Source organism: Palaemon carinicauda, chromosome 22, assembly GCF_036898095.1.
Source record: "Palaemon carinicauda isolate YSFRI2023 chromosome 22, ASM3689809v2, whole genome shotgun sequence".
NCBI lineage: Eukaryota > Metazoa > Arthropoda > Malacostraca > Decapoda > Palaemonidae > Palaemon > Palaemon carinicauda.
The window spans coordinates 7591372-7613871 of NC_090746.1; the positions used below are offsets into that span (position 1 = coordinate 7591372).

The 22500-nt window shown below is 34.6% G+C and overlaps 1 protein-coding gene across 1 annotated transcript in view; it reads left to right on the forward strand.

Moving 5' to 3' along the window:
- The window catches only part of LOC137615785 (U-scoloptoxin(01)-Er1a-like), a 38396-nt gene that overhangs the window by 4729 nt on the left and 11167 nt on the right, over positions 1 to 22500 (forward strand). The window lies entirely within an intron of this gene.

A 22500-nucleotide genomic window follows, 5' to 3' on the forward strand; every position in this document is an offset into this window, starting at 1 on the left:
CCCTATCCTTACCTCACAATGATGATGAGGTTGCAGCCACTAAAGCAACTCAGGAGTTTGAGTGAGAATCGAACCCCTAGTCTGGCGTTCACCAGTCAGGGACGTTATTGCATCGGGCACCACAACACTAAAAAAAATGGTAGGAAAATCATTCCAGATCTTGGGTGTAGAGGGGAAGAAAGGAACCCGGTTATGTAATTAGACTCGTTGATTTCCGGTAAATATCAAAGGCTTTGGCCACATGGGTTGTATAAAGGTTGTGCTGGCCTGCTGGTAATGTCCTTGCCTGGTGATCGTCAGACTGGGGTTCGCAACCCGCTAAAACTCGTTAGTTCCTTTAGTCGCTGCAACCTCACCATCGCTGCAACCTGACCATCCATGTGAGCTAAGGATAGGGATTTGGAGGAATCTATAAGATTACTTGCTGAGTCATCAGCAGCAACTGCCTGGCCCTCCTTGGTCCTAGCTTGGGTAGAGGGGGCGCTGATCGTATGTGTATATGGTCAGTCTCTAAGGCATTGTCCTGCTTATTGGGGCAATGTTACTGTCCCTTGCCTTTGTCAATCATGAGCGGCCTTTCAACCGGAAAGACAATGGACTTTGCCCCCAACATTCATCGGAATAAAAGTCAAAATAGGTCTCTCTGGTTACGGTTCTTTCCCTTTGCCTACACAGACACCGAATAGTCTGGCCTATTCATTACAGATTCTCCTCTGTCCTTATACACCTGACAACACTGAGATTACCAAACAATTCTTCGTCACCCAAGGGGTTAACTACGGCAATGTAATTGTTCAGTGGCTACTTTCCTCTTGGTAAGGATAGAAGAGACTCTTTAGCTACGGTAAGCAGCTCTTCTAGGAGAAGGACACTCCAAAATCAAACCATTGTTCTCTAGTCTTGGGTAGTGCTATAGCCTCTGTACCATAGTCTTCCACTGTCTTGGGTTAGAGTTCTCTTGCTTGGGGGTACACTCGGGCACACCGTTCTATCTGGTTTCTCTTCCTCTTGTTTTGTTGAAGTTTTTATTGTTTATATAGGAAATATTTATTTCAATGTTGTTACTATTCTTAAAATATTTTTTTTTTCCTTTTTACCTTTCCTCGCTGAGCTATTTTTCCTGTTGGGGCCCCTGGGCTTATAGCATCCTGCTTTTCCAACTAGGGTTGTAGCTTAGATTTTAATAATAATAATAATAATAATAATACAGAACACGTCGCTGCACTGGAAGTAAAGTACCTCCAATATTAGTTACCTCCGCCAACTTCCTGACTACAATTTTACTCATAGAGAAGTGAAACTTTCAAGATTTTGATTATTATGTTATTACGTGGAAAATATTTAATTTTGAAAGTCCTAGGTCAAAGGTCAAGGTCAAGGTCTAGCAAAAGGTCGACCAAATTAACCTTAGCCCCAATTTGAGAGTTGCCGTGGCGGCGGTCTGCACTTCCAGAGTTTTTTTTTTTTTCAAGTTGAACAAGTTTAGGGATGCAGATTCAGCTATTTGAAATAGATGATTTCTCCTAGATGAGTTTAAAATAACCTGGAGACCAAAAATGCTGGTATAACTGATAAGGTTTCAACGGAGAAAACATGAAAGGTCGTATATAAATTGTGATGGGCATAAAAAAAAAAAATTTATGATAAAGGAAGACCGCATCAGATATCAAAAACATTACTTTCCTAAAGTAGAATGGTCCCAAAATATCATTTGCATGTTATGGAATTCTTTGCAATATTTACTGAGTAGTCTCTGCCTGATATTAAAAGAGGGTGAAGATAGTGATGACGAATATGAGACTGTTATCTTGTTCTTACACAATGACACCTGAGAGATTACAAGAAATGTAAATAATAGTCAAGCCACCCAGACATGATATGAACAGGGTTGTAGCTTAGCATGTAATAATAATAATAATAATAATAATAATAATAATAATAATAATAATAATAGAAAGACGGTATGAAACACTCACTAAAGCGAACAAATTTGGGGATATGGGTGGCTTAGACAAATATTAGATCCTATCATCATTTAACTTTTAATATTTCAGATATCACTATTTTATTCTTATTACGTAGGCTATTATTGTGTTTACTTACACATTGTTACACGAACGCACACAGATAAATGAATAATTGTTGTGACAAGGTTAAACATACTATACTGTAATGCTTACTCTGAAATATGAAAAATTATCAGATAATTCTCAAAACATTTTGATTCACAGTTGAATTCGCGCTTCATAGGCCTCGGCCATGTAGGTCTGGGTCTTCCAACTCTTCTAGTGCCTTGTAGATCCCAGTTAAAAGTTTGGTCTCCTACTTCACGCTTCATAGTCCTCAGCCATGAAGGCCAGGGTCTTCCACCTCTTCCAGTTCCTTGTGGAGCCCAGATAAAAGTTTGATCTACTTCACGCTTCATAGTCCTCAGCCATGAAGGCCAGCGTCTCCCAACTCTTCTAGTGCCTTGTGGAGCCCAAGTTAAAAGTTTGGTCTCCTACTTCACGCTTCATAGTCCTCAGCCATTTAGGCCTGGGTCTTCCAACTCTTCTAGTGCCTTGTGGAGCCAAGTTAAAAGATTGGTCTCTTACTTCACGATTCATAGTCCTTAGCCATGTAGAGCTTTTGTATTGTTGAATACAAAAAACCAAATTTGCTTGTGGTTGAAGTATAAAACTATGCACTGTATTGTCATACCCAAATTGAAGTATTGTTCATGAATTCCACGCAGAGCTGAAATTATCTTTTCTGTGATAAAGAAAAACTAAAAGAATATAGATGGCCAAAGAGGGACTCGATTCCAATTTTTCATCTAACTTCCATTTCTGCTTACCTAAAAAATTAACAACAAAAATTCTAAATTCTTCTCTGTGTGTAAGGTTCTCTTTAAATAATCCATATAAGGCATTTTCGATCTTATTAGTTTCTTCTTGAAAATGCTAACTTCTGTCAAGACGAAATCTCAAATACTGGATAAAATTCGTTCCCAGCTGACAAATATTATTTCATATATAAATATACATATATATATATATATATATATATATATATATATATATATATATATATATATATATATATATATATATATATATATATAAGAGAGAGATTACTCCGTTGCCATATGTGGATGAGATCATGATGACGGGTAGATGGAGATGGTTTGGGAATGCTCTTCGCACTCCCCAAGAGAGATTAGTTCATCAAACTTTCAACTGGGCTCCACAAGGCACTAGAAGAGTTGGAAGACCCAGGCTTACATGGTTGAGGTCTATGGAGCGTGAAGTAAGAGATGATGAATGGAGAATTATTGATTTAAAAACTCAAAATAGAGAAGACTGGTGAAATCTAACTGAGGCCCTTTTTTGCGTCAATAGGCGTAGGAGATAATGATGATGATAAATATACAGTATAATCAAGCATATATATATATATATATATATATATATATATATATATATATATATTTGTATATATAAGTATGTGTGTTTGTGTATATGTTTGAAATTAATGCATATCCATATCAATCAAAACAAACAAGCATGACGATTCATTACCTGCAATAGCACATGTATACACAACATATATGATATGTAAGTTAACGTCTGTATAACTCATAACTCAACAACCCCCCCCCCCCCCCCCGTTAGTTTAGAGTCACAAAATGGTCCATATCTTCCTTATCTTTCATCCAAAAGAGACAGCCTCTTATACACTAGCCATGCTACTGAATATTTTTAGCGCTGCCTTTCCCAATATTGGCAGACACAGAGAGAGAGAGAGCTGGCTGGCTGGCATTCAACAGGTGTTTGGCAAGTTACCTAGAAACTGCCGCATCACAGGTAATAACATTTACTTGCAAAGAACAGACGGATGCCAGTTTATAGATATTTTCTAAAGCTATTCTATTGTTTCTCTCCCTCTCTCTCTCTCTCTCTCTCTCTCTCTCTCTCTCTCTCTCTCTCTCTCTCTCTCTCTCTCTCTCTCTGCGCATATATATACACGCATATATATATATAAATATGTATATATACATATTTATATATACAGTACATGCGTGTATATATATACATATTTATATATACAGTACATGCGTGTATATATATATATATATATATATATATATATATATATATATATATATATATATATATATATATATAAATATACAGTATACATACACACAAGCTTATTTAATGGAGAGAGAGAGAGAGAGAGAGAGAGAGAGAGAGAGAGAGAGAGAGAGAGAGAGAGAGAGAGAGAGAGAGATGTTACCACTGCAGAAACCTTCACTCTAATTACACTGCCTCTAAACCTATTGTAACACACTGGGAATAGTCATCCACGAAGCAGAAGGCCAATAGATGAAAGACGAACAAACCTAAGCCTCAGAATAAGATGCTTGAAGTCTGTGTCATCCAAATTCTCATATGATTATACTTTCCCATGCAGCATTCAATGGGAAATATTTGGCTAACATTAATCCAAGCAGCTTTTGAAATTCACTTGGGAATTTCTCTAGATCTATCAATAAAGGTGTAATTTTCTATGTTGCCTGGGCTAAAAGGGCTATTAATAGCCCATAATATTTTTGGTGACATAATCAGCTTAATAGCCTCCTGTCTAGTACATTTGGTAATGTGTTCGCCTAGCATTCGCATGGCAGCAGATCGATCCCAGTCCGGGACCGTGAGTTTAAGCTGTTTACTGGGGAGGTCACCGTTGTGCTTGGGCTGCAAAGTGGAGGGGTGGTTGAACTCAGCCAGCCGACGTTTTGGTGAGCAATTATTCTGATAACACTTTGTCTTTAATAAATTCAGTTGAATTAGATATCTATCAATAAAAGTTTTTTGGTCACCGGTTATGTCATTATTAAACATTGTAAATCAACAAAAATGGTTTGAAGTCACTCTTTTGAAGTCATGCAACATTTTGTTTTATTAACTGAGAGAAAACACGATATCTTTATATATTCTAATTAATCTTCTAGAGGAAATGAAGCTTTTATAAATAATTAATCTCTTTTCGGCTATCAAAATTTCCGTCACCGGCAATCAATAATCACGAACTTAAATTTGAAACAACTCTAAATTAACCTTATTGATTTCAGGAGGTAGTTATTGAAAATAAAAGTTTTTTTTTTTTTTTTTTTTTTTTGATGAGAGACGAAGTCTTCATTGCGAACACTACTAAAGCAGATTCTCCAAAAGAGCACGGGCTCTTGCCTGTAAAATGGATCCAGATAAATGGTTTCAAGTATTGTGGGAAGAAGCTGATAGTTTCCCCCACGCGGGCAGTTACCCCACAGTAGGAGAATTTCTAGACAATAGTTCACTTCCTATGTCTAGAGAAGATCAAGTCCTTCAAAGAAATGTGACTATATCAGCCTCACAGAATCGAAACTTGAGCGTATTATTATTATTATTATTATTATTATTATTATTATTATTATTATTATTACTTAAGCTACAACCCTAGATGGAAAAGCAAGATGCTGTAAGCCCAAGGGCTCCAATAGGGAAACATAGCCCAGTGATTAAAGTAAATAAGGGGAAAGAAATAAAAGATATAAGAAGTAATGAACAATTAATATAAAATATAAAAACATTAACAACATTAAAACAGATATTACCTATATAAACTACAAAAAGACTTAAGTCAGCCTGTTCATAATAAAACCATTTGCGGCAAGTTTGAACTTTTTGAAGTTCTACCGATTAAAACAGGGAGAATAACATCACCAGGTACACTATATAGGTGTTTGTGTACTCTATGTATACACCCTATAATTACATAAAGCACCTATAGTCGACGAGCAACGTTCATAAGAATTGCAATGAACTGTGGCAATTGCATAGTTTCTCTTTGAATATTCCAGTAATGATGCATAGTATCAACATGTTCCTTTTTCATGATACTCCTCGCACAAATATTCTTGTGGCATTGCCTTTTTTTCCCTCGAAGTTTTCGATGCTGTCTCACCAACCTATGTTCACTTCATTTTCATTCAACTCTCAAAATAATGATTCTACCTCATAGGATTGACCTTTGGTTCATAAAATCATTGATTCTTGGGCTGTTTATAACATACTACTATACTGGGGTAGTGCCATAGCCTCTGTACCATGGTCTTCCACTGCCTTGGGTTAGACTTCTCTTGCTAGATGGTACACTCGAGCACACTATTATATCTTACTTCTCTTCATCTTGTTTTTTTTATATAGGAAATGTTTATTTTAATGTTGTTACTGTTCTTTAGATATTTTATTTTTCATTGTTTCCCTTCCTCACTGGGCTATTTTTCCTGTTGGATCCCCTGGGCTCATAGCATCCTGCTTTTCCAACTAGGGTTGTAGCTTAGCAAATAATAATAATAATAATAATAATAATAATAATAATAATAATAATAATAATAATAATAATAAGTTTGGACATCTTTGTTACAAAGACTTCAAACTTGGTTCATATTTGAGTGTATGAAAATCTACGCCAATTAATACATGCTAAGGTTAAAGGTCAAGGTCAAGGTCGAACAAAAGGTAAAGAAATAAGCTGCTGCGGCGGAGGTCTGCGTTGTACTGAGTGACTCTCGAGTTGTTTATGTTGTTGCATTAGTGTGGGTATTATTTCGAAATAAGGTAGCACTAATTCTTGTACTTCAGGAAAACAAAATGCAAGCACTTTGCTTGAAGTAGGATAAAAGCTAAGGCGAAAATTGTTTTTATAAGTCTATCCCCTTAAAGTGTTTATAGAACAGTTAAGAATAACAGAAGAGATCTCTAAAATGAATCTATTGAATATGTCAATAACTGCAACTCTGATTTCCCCCCCCCCACCAAAAAAAAGAAAAAGAAAAAAAAAACCACTTGTAACGCTAGAATATACTGAAATTTCTTAATTTCCCTTACTTCATTCACGTTAAAACCAATTCAACATAATGAAAGCCCTCATTTAAACATTATTCCAAATAATTCTAAAATAACAACAACAACAACAACAACAACATGTCAGCAACTAACCGGTCCGATAAGCGTTCCCAGTTTAGAATACTACTTTTTTTTTTTTTTTTTAATTCTTGCATTTATTAGGCTATAGACTGATAAGTTATATGGGAGGGATCAGTTACTTGAATTCTTAAGCATACTGAAGAATACATAGGTAAGTTTAGTATGTACTTAATAGAAACGCATGTCTGTCTGCCTATCTATCTATCCATGTACATATACGTATATATATATATATATATATATATATATATATATATATATATATATATATATATATATATATATGTATATATATGTATGTGTGCGTGTTTGTGTATAAATATATATATATATATATATATATATATATATATATATATATATATATATATATATATATATGTATATATGTGTGTGTAAATATATACTGTATATATATATATATATATATATATATATATATATATATATATATATATATGTGTGTGTGTACATATATACTGTATAATATATATATATATATATATATATATATATATATATATATATATATGTGTGTGTGTGTGTGTGTGTATCTTTACATCTATTATATATATGTATGAGAGAGAGAGAGAGAGAGAGAGAGAGAGAGAGATTAGTATTTAACTGCTAATGAATATCTTTCCATGAAATATCTAAATATATCTTATGAAAATAACTCTGTCTGGTAAAGAATGCTCCGGGTAACTTTTTGAAATATTATCTCAGGAAAAAAACACTAAGGCGATTCGGTATGTACATTAAGGAGCTTATTCATTGACCACAAATTCTCTCTTGAAAAATGAAAATACTGATCTTTTATAGTTGTTTATATAAAGGACACACACACAACATCATAAAGGAACAACAAACAAAAATAAAACGTAAAGACCTTACGTGAAAACATTCTAAATAAAATATGAAAGTACAACCAGATAGTCAAACGCAACCTTCATCTTGACCATCACCTAAAGTGGGAGAAGGTGACCGTGTTTACCTAAGGGATCGACGTTTGCCAAAAAGAAGAAGATGAAGACAAAGAAGAAAAAAATAAACAAGCGAAAGGAAAGGAGTGCCGTTATAGAGATCGTGTTTCCTCAAACCATCGTACCTCGGTTGACGAGGGAAAAGTCCAAACTGACCACAATAAGTTGCCAAAACTGATGATAGCAAGATATTATTATTATTATTATTATTATTATTATTACTTGCCAAGCTACAATCCTAGTTGGAAGAGCAGGATGCTATAAGCCTATAGGCTCCAACAAGGAAAGTAGTTCAGTGAGGAAAGAAAACAAGAAAAAATAAAATATTTTGAAAAACAGTAACTCAAAAATAAATATTTTCCATATAAACTATAAAAACTTTAGCAAAACAAGAGGAAGAGATATAAGATAGAATAGTGTGCTCGAGTGTACCCTCAAGTCAGAGAACTCTACCCCAAGACAGTGGAAGACCATAGTACAGAGCTGCTTACCATAGCTAAAGAGTCTCTTCAAGGTAGAATGGGATAAAAGTAAAGATTGAGAATTTAATCATTAATTCTGTCACGGTACACGTAAAATAACCTTAATTACAATAATAAGTATGAACTTAGAAGCGTTGACCTGCCTATAGATAGAGTGCCCGCAAACTTATTTTGAGAAGTGAGCAGTCAAGAACCAGGAACCAGGAGCCAGGGAGTGGGGTTTAGCGATGACTCTATAGGTGTTATTGAGTTCCCATTATTCTACATTCAGTTACATGACTTGTAAGTCATCAATCGGCTTACTTCTTATGGTAATCTGATTATGGGAAACACCACAGTGCCACTGGATAATAAAATGTCTTTAAACTCACCTATTCGTTCTGTAAAAGATGTCAAGGCTAATCCAATGAACTAAGGTGACTGTGGAGATAGTCAATGACCTGATTCTACCTGAGGAAAGGAAACTGGTGTCCTAAATAGATGATGATCCGTTTATTATTATTATTATTATTATTATTATTATTATTATTATTATTATTATTACATACTAAGCTACAACCCTAGTTGGAAAAGCAGCATGCTATAAGCCCAAGGGCTCCAACGTGGAAAAATAGCCTAGTGAAGAAATGAAACAAGGAAATAAATGAACTACAGAGAAGGAATGAACATTTGAAATAAAATATCTTAAGAATAGTAACAAAATAAAATTAGATCTTTCATATACAAACTATAAAAACTTCAGAAAAACAAAAGGAAGAAAAAAGATAGAATAGAGTGCCCAAGTGTACCATCAAGCAAGATAACTCTAACTCAAGAAGGTGGATAACCATGGTACAAACGCTATGACATTACCCAAGACTATATAACAATGGTTTGAGAGTAGCCACTGAGCATGCAGAAGTTAAGCCCTTGAGGGAAAAAGAATTGTTTGGTAATCTCAGTAGTCAGGTGCAAGAAGACAGAGGAGAATATGTAAAGAATAAGCCAGACAATTCAGTGTATGTGTAGGCAGAGAAAAAATTAGCCATACCCAGAGAGAGGGATCCAATGTATTACTGTCTGGTCAGTTAAAGGATCCATTAACTCTCTAACGGTAGTATCTCAACGGGTAGCAGAGAAAATAGAAAATGGAGACACGTGTTATAATAAATTAGAAAATCAGGCAGTAACACTTTTGATGACATTTTTATTCCTTTGAAAGATCTAATTTAATGTTGTTACTGTACTTGAAATATTTTATTCTAATTTATTCATTTATTTATATCCGTAATTCCTCCTTTCCTCACTGGGTTATTTTTCCCAGTTGGAGCCCTTGGGCTCATAGCATCCTGCTTTTCCAAATAGGTTTATAGCTTAGCTCGTAATAATAATAATAATAATAATAATAATAATAATAATAATAATAATAACGGATTTCCTTATTCTGTGACTTGAGAGACAAAGAAATAATCATTTAATGAGATAATATGTAAAAACAAAAAAATGTGATAGAATAGTGTAAAGTATACAAATGAAGCTGGTTTTTACCTAGAATATGTAAGAATTGCGAATTTTTTATTTATTAAAGTAAAACAATGAGTTTACTTTTTGTTCGAATATCATGGCGTCAAGAGAATAATAGAACAAAGAATAAATACATTTCAAGCAATGTCAAAACGTTACCATAACTACGACTACAACGAATATTTCTAAACTACAAATGTATTTCTAAATTACTGAAATAATCCTCATTGCTCAGATATTTTGTCTTCGAAAGTCCACTTGTCTTTCAGAATCTTTCAGCCAAAATCGCTATATTTAGCAACAAAATTTCATCATAATCATTATCATCATCTCCTTCTACTCCCATTGACGCAAAGGGCCTCGGTTAGATTTCACCAGTCTTCTCTATCTTGAGCTTATAATTCAATACTTCTCCAGTCATCATCTCCTACTTCGCGCTTCATAGTCCTCAGTCATGTAGGACTGTGTCTCCCAACTCTTCTAGGGCCTTTTTTTCACACAAACACACACACACACACATATATATATATATATATATATATATATATATATATATATATATATACATGTATATATATATCTATATATCTATCTATCTATATATATATATATATATATATATATATATATATATATATATCATCTCCTCCTGCGCCCACTGATGCAAAGGGCCTCGGTTAGATTTAGACAGTCGTCTCTATCTTGAGCTTTTAAATCAATACTTTTCCCTTCATCATCCCCTACTTCACGCTTCATAGTCATCAGCCATGTAGGTCTGGGTCTTCCAACTTTTCTGGTGCTATTATCATTCACACACACACACATATATATATATATATATATATATATATATATATATATATATATATATCATCATCATCATCATCTACGCATATTGACACAGAGGGCCTCGGTTAGATTTCGCCAGTCGTCTCCATCTTGAGCTTTTAAATCAATACTTCTCCATTCATAATCATCTACTTTACACTTCATAGTCCTTAGCCATGTAGGCCTAGGTCCTCCAACTCTTCTAATGCTTGGTGGAGCCCACGTGAAAGTTCGTGAACTAATCTAATCTATGGGAATCTGTGACCTAATTGGATTAAAGTAAGTGAAAGCATTCCACTCTATTATGTACACTGAACTATATGGGTTCATATTTTTACCTCCTGCAACGAAGTTTGTCTGTTTGTTTGTTTGTGAACAACCTCTTGGCCACATTTCTACTCATAGAGTAGTGAAGCATTCAGGGATTAATTCTTAGGTCGAGATGTGTCGAGACGTGGAAGTCATTCAAGATTGAAAGTCCTAGGTCAAAGATCAAGGTCAGGGTCGATCAAATGGTCAACCGAATTAACCCAAACCTTAACTCCAGGTTCGCACATGGTTGTCACATATGGTCTAAATTGATTCTGGGAAAGGCAAGCTGGTTTCGAGAAATAAGCTGTTTTTCTAGTTCGCCTTTTTAAAAGTAGAGGGCTGTTGGTCTGGACTATAGTAACAGGTGGCGCTTTAAAACATTTGTTCTCCCACGAATTCAATTTCGAAGCTCTTTTCTCGAAAACGTTCTACTGATTCAAGATAAGCCGGAAGAAGGCCATATGCAATTGTATTACAACTCTATATTGATTCTCTATTTGTAATGAAAAGGAAATTGCATCGCTAAATAACAAAATAATTAATTAATTGGTATATCTTTCTCACGGCACCTATAACATAAAATGGAGATTTTTCATTTTATCTCCAACCCACAACGACTCTGTGTTCATGGACCGGACTTATCCATGCAAATACAAAAATCCAAATACTCCTTGGATCACTTCTTGGAAAAGTCCTTTCACTGGAAGATGTATCACGAGTAGACTGTGAGAAACTAACACCAACTTTTCCAGAAATCTTATATTTGATAAATTCTGAACTCCACATATCCCTTATGATTAAATCTGATATATAACAAGGTCTGTTTAAAGGTTTAAAGACCTCTCATGAATGGCAGGGGCAAGGGAACAGTGACATTGTCCCATCAAGCAGGACAATACCCTAAAGACTGACCATATTATATACATATGATCAGCGCCCATGTCCCCTCTCCACCCAAGCTAGGACCAAGGAGGGCCAGCCAATGGCTGCTGATGATTCAAAAGATATACCTTTAGGCTCCCCAAAAACCTCCATCCTTAGCTCACAAGGAGGGTGAGGTTGTTGCGCCCAAAGGAACTAACGAGTACTGGCGATCACCAGCCAAGGATGTTACCAACAGGCCTTCAAAACCTTATTGGCAATGAAACTATCAATTATATATATATATATATATATATATATATATATATATATATATATATATATATATATATATATATATATATATAAAAACTGACCTTGTGGAATAAAAGGAGCCAGCTGAAGAATGTTATCCTTCAAGAACAACAGGCGTCAGGTCAAGTATCTACAGTATGTGAAGAGAGGGGAATTTTCTGAATATCCCAGTTTGAGTCAACTTTCGAATAACAAGGACGGTGAAGTTTCCTCTTGGGAAAAAAAAACCTGAACCGGATTTGGATCTCTAAAGGGGAATCCCAAATCAAACAAGGCTGGGTGATTCAAATGAGGGTTTACTGGACGCCTGTTAAATCAGCTTCCGTAGAAAGTCCTTCTCAATCATCAGGGTCTAGGCATGTTATCCTAGACCGTGTATCTGACAGCGATATTCTATCTTTCAAGAGCATATTCCCTGATTTGTATTCCAGGAATGCTTAGCTGTTTAGCTGTTTTTCTGAGTACAGATTATGCGCTTTTGGACAATCTTTGAAAGGTACAATGTTACAAATTTGCATTAAAAACGGTAAATGCCTGGCAAAATTTATTCCAGGCTTTTTACCGTTTTAAAAACAGTTATATCGACGTAAAAGAGTGATATTAAGGTCACAAACCCGTAAAAGATAATATCAAAGTAAGGTAAAATTAGGGTCGCCTATATTTTACTGAAATACGTCTGAGACCAGTATATTTTTACGGAGAATTTCTGATTAAAATTAGTTTTTCCTTACAGTGTACAATTCTAATTTTGACCCTACAAGATAACTTCTTTCTTAATAAATAGCCATAAATGGAATATTCCTCATAAAATGCTAGAAAAAGCTATTAGTTTAACTTCGGAATCTAGAAAACTACTAGCATTGGTTTGAGACCTAATGAGGGTATTATTGACGTCGTTTCCTGTTTCTCGAAGCAGGTTCCTTGTTTGGTCGCTTGCTGGTGACCTCGTGTTGTGTCCCATTTCTAAGGTCTAAATTTGAACTATTCAATGCTCTTGACCTCATGGGGTAAACAATTTCCCTGGTGATCTTGACATATTTATAAAACACCATAATATTTTACTGTTATTATCCTTGAACATCTCTTGTAGTTTATTTCCTTATATCATTTCCTCTGTGGGCTATTTTCCCTGTTGGAGCATTTGGGATTGTGGCATCCTGCTTTTCCAACTAGGGTTGTAGCTTAGCAAATAATAATAACACTAATAATAACAATACTAATAATAATAATAATAATAATATTTTCATTTAAAATATCCAAGATTAAAAAATCACTCCTTCAGAGATAATTTCTTTGAATATTGAACAAAGGGAGACCATTTGACTGTAACCTAATTGAATAAGGTGTTCTCTTAAGACTCTACTTATCGTATATAAAACAATGAATCTTCAAGAAGGATTATGATTGTTACAATTTCGTAAGTGTTCTTAAAGGCCTGTCACCCATTAGGTATACATCTTCAGATAATTCAAGAAGTAGATACTTTATTGTATGATGCTGTACTCTCAAGATTCATAATAATTACATTGAATTTATCAGATTTTCTGACAAATTCACCCTTACACCATTTCACAAAATCGAGTTTTCGAAAGCTAACTGTTTTCATTTCATCAGAGAAACCTCCAATATATAAAGTATTTTCTTACCTTTTACATTTACCTTCGCCAACTTCGTTGCGAAGGTTATGTATTGATAGGCGTATGTTTGTATGTCTGTCTGCGTGATTGTGCTTCGCACAACACAAAAACTATTGGACCGAATATCGTGAAATTTGGTGACTTGATTGGCCATGATCCAAGAACATTTTGATTAGATATTGGGAGTGATTGGGTCAAAAGTTAAGGTCGAGGTCACAAAAAGATCAAAAACTTCTTTTTGCCATATCGTGGCCAATTTTCATCTGATTTGCACGAAACTAGTGCCTAAAATGTGCATAATTCAATTGTCGATCTTGCAATATACAGCATGATATCGACGAAGGTATGCGCTCTACAGAGTGCCCATTCTAGTTTTAGATAAATTCATATTTTCATATCAGGCCAAAAAAAAAAATATTTAGACCTCACTGCTGCAAAACTATTGCACGGCCGGAAGTATTATGCAATGAAACATACCATAGAAGCCATTTGGGATGAAATGTAATAATTACCTCTGTTTTTTATAGTCTTCTCTTTCTGAGGTCGAGCGCAGATCAGTGAAAGTAAGAGCACACCGTTCTTCTTCTTCTTCTTCTTCTTCTTCTTCTTCTTCTCTCTCTCTCTCTCTCTCTCTCTCTCTCTCTCTCTCTCTCTCTCTCTCTCTCTCTCTCTTGTAACCAACACCTCCAAGAACAAAGGGAAAAGATGTTCTAAAGTTCATAGCTCTTAACCGCTAAAGATGTTCACCATTCTCAGCTTTTACACCTTTCATTCTCTGAATCTGAGTCTTCTTCGTTTTTCTCTTTGCATATTTTTTTCTGCCTTAGAAGCATTGCTCTGGTTCAAGTTTTTGTGTTGATAATGCTCGTGTTAGTAGGTGATTTATATATGAGATGTTGTGTACGTATACACAGACACATACATACATACATATATATATATATATATATATATATATATATATATATATTATATATATATATACACACACACAGTATATATATATATATATATATATTATATATACACACACATTGTATATATATATATATATATATATATATATATATATATATATATATAGTATATGCGTGTTTATAAGCATTTGAGAGAGAGAGAGAGAGAGAGAGAGAGAGAGAGAGAGAGAGAGAGAGAGAGAGAGAGAGAGAGAGACTTCTATTCCAGTTTTGTATTCCGCGATCATTTAGTCCACTTGCCTTTCGTTACAATTATGATTAAAATTTTTCATTAAAAAATTTCCTTTACATTTGCAAACAAACTTCAAAAATATATCTACTTCACCAAACTTTTACATTTTTACATTCTCGAGGTTTTGTCTTAAAAATTTGTTCACATATGTTCAAAGGTTTGCGTTTAGCGACCCTTAGGGAAGTATGATCCAATTTTTTTCTTGAATTCCCATTCAAGTCAATTGTCTTTGAATTAACGTAGGAGCCTAAGATCATATATACTAAAGGTGTTTGGTGTCAGTTCCAGTTTCATCATTATAGATGCTCACCAGAACATCAGCCGGGCAAGCCCAACCCACTACTATGGTGCCCCAACCACAGCAGTGGCTTCCCCAGTAAACAGCTTAAATTCACGGTCCCGAGCTGGATCAATCTGCTGCCATGCGAATGCTAGGCGAACACGTTACGGACATTAAGAACTTGATTGATTTAGTTTGGTTTGGTTCCATTTACCATATATTTTATTCGGTCTATATTTTGATTTATATTCAAATTCTTTAGTTGCCTTCAAGATATTTCCTTTGTTTCCAATAAAATAACTATTTAGTAAGCTAGTAAAATTATTCAAGGTTCATTTCTTCTTCTTTTATTAGAGTGCATCTCTTGGAAACAAATAATTTATATATATATATATATATATATATATATATATATATATATATATATATATATATATATATATATATATATATATATATATAACCATCAGTTTGCAGATGTGTTTCAGTGAAACTTTATTTCATCCAAGCAAACTTTGATCTTTAATTTGTATTATATATAAGTAGAGACTCTGGTTGGTGATAGACAGCTTGTATTGTTCAATATCATAGAAAGTTTTTGAGGGAAAATTTGATTAGACCATAATTGAGACTGAACTTTGTATCCTTCAGTGGATGTCAAAGGAGCTAGAGTTGGTGAGGTAATATTATTATTATTATTATTATTATTATTATTATTATTATTATTATTATTATTATTATTATTATTATTATCATTGTTATTAATTATTATTACTATTACTATTATTATCATTGTTATTAATTATTATTATCATTACTATTATTATTATTATCATTATTATCATTATCATTATTATTATTATTATTATTATTATTATTATTATTATTATCAGGTAAGCTACAACCCTAATTTTAAAAGCCCGATGCTATAAGCCCAGGGGCTCCAACAGAGAAAAATAAACCAGTGAGGAGAGGAAATATGGAATTTCTGAAATCAACTGTCACATACCCAATTACTGCTCTAGTCAGATAGTTTGGAGTCATTACTACGGCTATATATAGATTGTTTAAAATCCTCATTTACAATTCAGCCCCTAAAGAAGTACATTTGCTAACAAATTATTCCACATCAGGCAATAATTACAGAAAACAATTCTACAGCAGTTTATTCACATTATTATTATTATTATTATTATTATTATTATTATTACTATCATTATTATTATTATTATTATTATTACTTGCCAAGCTACAACCCTAATTGGAAAAGCAGAATGCTATAAGCTCAAGGGCTACAACAAGGAAAATAGCCCAGTGAGAAAAGGAAATAAGGAAAAATGGCAAGAGAAGTTTAAGAACAATAATAATATTAAAATAAATCTTTCATATGTAAACTATTACTATCTGATCAAGTCCCCAAACCTAACCACGGCCATGATTTTGTAGAAGAATTCCACAAGCTGGAAATGAGCTTCACATCGGACAATGTAAATGAAAAAGAAAATGTTTTTCATCCTCAACAAACCGGTGCATCGCGATAATAAAACCACATCCATTTTCAACCACTTCCTCAAGAATCCCTTCACTCTGGAAGGGCACCCCCCTTTCCAGCACCCAGCTTTACTTCTTCCTCTTCCTTTCATTCAGGTGGGCACGCACATTTCCTGCCATCCTTCTGACGCAACGTTTGGAGAAAGGACTTCGTTACTACCTCCTATTCTTCACCTTTACTCTCCTGGCTTCACCAGCCCAAGTTATTCCTCACCCCCTCCACCTCCCTCCCCCCGGGTACTCTCATCTGTTCCCTAACCACGCCATCTTAACATCTGGTGAAGTTTATCACTAAATCACCATTTTTACACGTCGTTGAATTCCAGAACGCCAAGCAGAGTCATGCATCAGTGAAGACTTGAATTTCCAGCCAATTTTCTCTCGTAAGAGTATGTAAACTCAGAGATAGAAGATTAAAACCTACGAAAGTAGAATTCGTGAAGATTTTACGATTGCAATGGTTGTATTGCAATCTGTATTTTTTTTGTATCATTTGTAATTATTTCATCATATCAAGCTTTCCATCTTGGATTATTGTTCTCTTGCTTGTGGGAACACTCGGCCACACTATTCTTTCTAATTTTTCTTCCTCTTGTTTTATTAAAGTTTCTATAGTTTATATAGGATATATTTATTTTTATGTTGTTACCGTTCATAAAATATTTTATTCTTTCCTTGTTTCCTTTACTGACTGGGCTATTTTTCCATGATGGAGCCCCTGGGGTTATAGCAGCCCGCTTTTCCAACTAGGGTTGTAGTTTAGCAAGTAATAATAATAATAATAATAATAATAATAATAATAATAATAATAATAATAATAATAATAATAATAATAATAATAATAATAATACGCGTTGTTGAAGTTGTTAAAATAATCGGCATAATGTATGATCTGCATTTCGTTTGGGACGACTGACTTCTCTCTAGTCTTGAATGTTATCTTTACTTTAATTATTATTATTATTACTAGCCAAGCTACAACCCTAGTTGGAGAAGCAAGATGCTATAAGCCCAAGGGCTCCAACAGGAAAAAATAGCCCAGCGAGGAAAGGAAATAAGGAAATAAATAAATGATGAGAATAAATTAACATTATATCATTCTAAAAACAGTAACAGCGTCAAAACAGATATGTCCTATATAAACTATTAACAACGTCAAAAACAGATATGTCATATATAAACAATAAAAACACTCATGTCACCCTGGTCAACATAAAAACATTTGCTCCAACTTTGAACTTTTAAAGTTCTACTGATTCAACTACCCGATTAAGAAGATCATTCCACAACCTGTAACAGCTGGAATAAAACTTCTAAAATACTGTGTAGTATTGAGCCTTATGATGGAGAAGGCCTGGCTATTAGAATTAACTGCCTGCCTAGTATTACGAACAGGATAGAATTGTCCAGGGAGATCTGAATGTAAAGGATGGTCAGAGTTATGAAAAATCTTATGCAACATGCATAATGAACTAATTGAACGACGGTGCCAAAGATTAATATATAGATCAGGAAAAAGAAATTTAATAGACCGTAAGTTTTTGTCCAACAAATTAAGATGGGAATCAGCAGCTGAAGACCAGACAGGAGAACAATACTCAAAACAAGGTAGAATGAAAGAATTAAACACTTCTTCATTTAGCAATGGAAGTTTACGGAGACAGAATTAGGAATATGTTTTGTACACTTCATCAATACATTAATATGTCTTCACTAAAATGTTCACAACATTCGTATAATGCAAAATGAGATAAATTAGATTCAAAATAAGGTTGATTTGACCATATCAAATGGTTAAGAGCACAGTTGTAGTAAATACAAAAATGTTGAATTTTTACCATAACTCAAGAAATGTCAAAGCTTCAATATTTCTGTTAAAGAAATGTTATTTCACGCAAGTTTTATATTAGGTCTGTATGCTTTCATCTTTATCGTTTATAGAGTGAATTATCATGATGATAAAATATATATTATCAAGCGATAATACATGATTTTGTTCATTATAGTCCGCGTAATCAAAACAAAAGCAATCATGATAGGCAAAGCATTTTAGAGAGACTGGCATGATGAATATACATACATAATACATACACACACACACACACACATATATATATATATATATATATATATATATATATATATATATATATATATATGTATATATATATACATATATATATAATTATATATATATGTATATATATACATATATATATAATTATATATATATATATATATATATATATATATAGAGAGAGAGAGAGAGAGAGAGAGAGAGAGAGAGAGAGAGAGAGAGAGAGAGAGAGAGAGAGAGAGAGAGAGAGAGAGAGGACGTGTATTATTCGTTAACATTTTTACTTGAGTCTCACCCGTAGGGTTTGTGACCTAAAACCAGTAAGCCTTATCATTATAGTTCACCTAGTTATGTAGACGTACAAGACTTGATTGAGAGTCCAAGAAATAAGTAGGGGGCGTTGCCACACCATTTCAAAATAGCTGCTAAACAATACAGTAGAAGGTTAACACCCTCTTGAAGGGGGAGTAGGTTTATGGCTAAAATGAATGATGTATTTATTTGTATATCAACGTGAAATGTCTAATACGATCTTCAGCATTTATATATACAATTACCCTATTCAAATCTACATATCTCTTTGGTACGCAAAAATACGCAAGGAAAACTAAAGATAAATAACGAGTAAACAGTATAACAATGACAGACGTTGGCGTACAGAAAGTGAAAGGGAGATACTGAAGGGAGTTTGCTTAACGCCAGAGGTCAGGTACGCTGAGGGTGGTTCTTACCTGCTGATTACTCAGTTCAAAGGTTTAAAGGCCGCTCGTGAATGGCATAGGTAAGGGACTGTGACATTGCCCTATCAAGCATCCCAATGCCATGGAGACTGACATATGATCAGCGCCCAAGCCCCTTCTCCACCCAAGCTAGGACCAAGGAGGGCTAGGAAATGGGTGCTGATGACTCAGCAGTTAGACCTATAGGCTCCCCCAAACCCACTATCCTTAGCTCACAAGGATGGTGAGGTTGCAGCGATCAAAGAAACGATTTTGAGAGGGACTCGAACCCCTGTCTGGCGTTCACCAGTCGGGGACGTTACAACACCGGCCACCCACAATTAAATATCACAATTCAATTCTGGTTATTTCTTCGTCTCTCCGAGGCATTGCTAACAATCAATCACAAACCGATATGTTGTAGAGTTCATGAGAATGGCCAAACCTAAAGATTAAAGGTGTTTAGTTTTAGTTTCATCAGAATAGATGCTCACCAGAACGTCAGCCGGGCAAGCCCAAAGCCAAAGCAGTGGCTTCCCCAGTAAACAGCTTAAACTAATGGTCCCGGCCTGGGATCGATCTGCTGCCATGCGAATGCTAGATGAACATGTTACCACTATAGGCCTACTAGCTAGGAACTATGATCACTGGTATTTGTTGGAAACGATTCTTACTGTTATGAAGAATGAAGAGCTCATTTATAAAATTTATCGTTGACATTCTGTGTAAATTGTCTATACATTTTCTTTCATTATTTCATAAGTAATGAAAATAAAAATATCATATCTTTGAAGAAAGTCATGATTACCAAATTGCCAAAATGGAAGATGTTTAACTATCAATCTAAACGATCAAGCGTATATCACCACAACCAGAGAAAGAACAAATGAAGAGAAAAAAAACCATCTGTGCCCTATTGAAACTTCAACTATATATATATATATATATATATATATATATATATATATATATATATATATATATATATATACATATATGGGTTATAATTATTGCAAAAGAAAAATAAATAACAGGATACTCTCCAGTGAATTTCCAGTTTAATTGTTCTGTTGGTAATATGAAAGAAATCTGTTAACAGTGCTTGGTTAGTTTCTAGTTTTTATACTTCACGCACACACACACTCATTCACTCACTCACACACACACACACACACACACACACACACACACACTCACTCAAACAAACACTTACTCACACACTCATTCGCACACACACACACACTGACACACACACATAATATATATACCGTAACGAGCACCATCTTCGGACTTCTTTACCCATGCTACTAGATTTGCCATTCTCTCTCTCTCTCTCTCTCTCTCTCTCTCTCTCTCTCTCTCTCTCTCTCTCTCTCTCTCTCTCTCTCTCTCTCTCTCAACATATTCTTATTTAATGAAGTGTTATTTACAATATCACTTTGTAACACCTTTTTCATGTTCACGTTTTTAGGTTACCCTAATTTTCCTAATTTTCTTAATTGTTTTCATTTACGTTTTGTGAGATTTTCTCGTGTCTTACCACTTCCTTGATACTTTTAAAAGCTACGAATTTCCACGAATAAAATTTTCTTATTCTGCATCGCTCAACTAATTTTGATTTCCTACCAATAAACGCAGGAAAATAAACGCTGTGTTATTTTCAATCAAATCTCGAAGTTTCCGTGAGTGTATGTTTGTTTGTTTGTTTGTGTGTGTGTGTGTGTGTTATTTTTGTTTTGGTTAAGAGAAAGACAAACTGATATTACCTGTTATTAGCTACAATTTCTATATCTAGTCTCCTAAATTTTTTTCCTATTTTTCTATTAGTCTTTCTTTTACTCATTTCTCCCTTTCCCTACACCAGCGTTTCATGCAATGTCATTAATGAGAAGTGACAACAGATTTCACCTCATTAACTTCTACGAGAGAATGATAAAGTATGCTTTTTCTTTCTATCGTGTTTAAAGGCTTTAAAACCACTCATGAATGGCAGACGCAAGGGACCGTGACATTGCCTTAGCAAACAGGACAATGCCTTAGAGACTGACGATATGAATTGATCAGCTTCAAACCCCTCTCTATCTAAGCTAGGACCAAGGAGGGCCAGGCAATGGCTGCTGATGACTCAGCAGGTAGATATATAAGCTCCCTGAAACTTCGCATCCTTAGCTTACAAGAATGGTGAGGTTGAAGCAACCAAAGGAACTATGGAGTTTGAGTGGGACTCGAACCCCATTCTGGCGATTACCAGGCAGGGAAGTTAACAAATAGGCTCCTAATTTATGATTACTGCCAATTTGACCTTAACCATCTCTGGCTGCTCTTTATTTCGCTTTGATTAATTGAAGTAGGTTGGCCAGAGCACAAGCCACCCGTTGAGATACTACCGCTAGAGAGTTGTGGGTTCCTTTGATTAGTACATCGTAGTACAGTACTACATTGGATTCTTTTCTCTGGTTACGGTTCACTTTCCCATTGCCTACACACACTCCGAATAGTCTGGCGTATTCTTTACAGATTCTCCTCTCTCCTCATACACCTGACAACATTGAGATTACCAAACAATTCTTTTTCACCCGAGGGCTTAACTACTGTACTGTAATTGTTCAGTGGCTACTTTCCTGTAGATAAGGGTAGAAAAGACTCTTTAGCTAAGCCAAACCATTGTTCTCTAGTCTTGGGTAGTGCCATAGCCTCTGTACCATGGTCTTCCACTGACGTGGGTTAGAGCTC